The sequence below is a fragment of the Lepidochelys kempii genome, chromosome 11 (assembly GCF_965140285.1).
Source record: "Lepidochelys kempii isolate rLepKem1 chromosome 11, rLepKem1.hap1, whole genome shotgun sequence".
In the NCBI taxonomy this organism is placed as follows: Eukaryota; Metazoa; Chordata; order Testudines; family Cheloniidae; genus Lepidochelys; species Lepidochelys kempii.
The window spans coordinates 77097216-77098692 of record NC_136390.1 but is presented as its reverse complement, the minus strand read 5'-3'; the positions used below and the strand labels follow the sequence as shown (position 1 = coordinate 77098692).

At 53.7% G+C, this 1477-nt stretch overlaps 1 non-coding gene across 1 annotated transcript; it reads left to right on the top strand.

Moving 5' to 3' along the window:
• Positions 1-1129: 1129 nt before the first annotated feature.
• TRNAS-CGA (transfer RNA serine (anticodon CGA)) lies at positions 1130-1211 on the top strand. Its single transcript has one exon. It is a non-coding gene; the product is annotated as a tRNA-Ser (tRNA).
• The last annotated feature ends 266 nt before the right edge of the window (positions 1212-1477 follow it).

Below are 1477 nucleotides of genomic sequence, written 5' to 3'. Positions count from 1 at the left end.
CGCTGGAGTCTGGATTTGAAGTATTTTTGTTGAAATATCGCAACTTTCATGTCTGTAATCGCGTGACCAGAGAGATTGAAGTGTTCTCCGACTGGTTTATGAATGTTATAATTCTTGACATCTGATTTGGGTCCATATATTCTTTTACGTAGAGGCTGTTCAGTTTGGCCAATGTACATGGCAGAGGGGCCTTGCTGGCACATGATGGCATATATCACATTGGTGGATGTGCAGGTGAACGAGCCTCTGATAGTGTGGCTGATGTGATTAGGCCCTGGGATGGTGTCCCCTGAATAGATATGTGGGCACAGTTGGCAACGGGCTTTGTTGCAAGGATGAGTTCCTGGGTTAGTGGTTCTGTTGTGTGGTGTGTGGTTGTTGGTGAGTATTTGCTTCAGGTTGGGGGGGCTGTCTGTAGGCAAGGACTGGCCTGTCTCCCAAGATTTGTGAGAGTGTTGGGTCATCCTTCAGGATAGGTTGTAGATCCTTAATAATGCGTTGGAGGGGTTTTAGTTGGGGGCTGAAGGTGACGGCTTGTGGCGTTCTTTTATTTTCTTTGTTAGGCCTGTCCTGTAGTAGGTGACTTTTGGGTGCTCTTCTGGCTCTGTCAATCTGTTTCTTCACTTCCGCAGGTGGGTATTGTAGTTGTAAGAAGGCTTGATGGAGATCTTGTAGGTGTTTGTCTCTGTCAGAGGGGTTGGAGCAAATGCGGTTGTATCGCAGAGCTTGGCTGTAGACGATGGATCGTGTGGTGTGGTCAGGGTGAAAGCTGGAGGCATGTAGGTAGGAACAGCGGTCAGTAGGTTTCCGGTATAGGGTGGTGTTTATGTGACCATCGTTTATCAGCACAGTAGTGTCCAGGAAGTGGATCTTAATCGCGTCTCTGCTAAGGCTGCGTCTACACTCCCCCTTGTGTCGGTAGAACGTATGTGGCTCAGGGGTGTGAATAAGCCACCCCCCGAGTGACACAAGTTACACGGACCTAAGCGCCGGTGTGGACAGTGCTATGGTGCTGGGAGAGCTTCTCCTGCCAACATGGCTACGGCTGCTCGTTGAGGGTGGAGAGCTCCCTCCCGTCGGCTTCCAGCCGCTCCAGTAGAGACTGCCACTGGGGGCCACGTCACTCACAGCTGTGAGGGCCGAGCGGTTAAGGCGTTGGACTCGAAATCCATTCGGGTTTCCCTGCGCAGGTTCAAATCCTGCTCACAGCGAGGCCTGTGTTTTAGCCACACTTGCTCACCAGGGCAATACATCTCCACCGGCCCTGGGACGCTCTCCATACACTCCCCACCCCAGGTAAACCCTGTTCTGCTCCTTTCAGGGGGATGCCTGGGATGGTGCCTCACGCTGTGTCCCTGCGGTCTCAGGCCTCTGCCCCTCACCCAGCGCCCCCCGGCTCAGCCCCACCCCTGGGTGCTGCTCCTCTCCAGAGCGTGGAAGGAGCTGAGCACGGGCAGCCCGTATCAGAGGCCAGGGG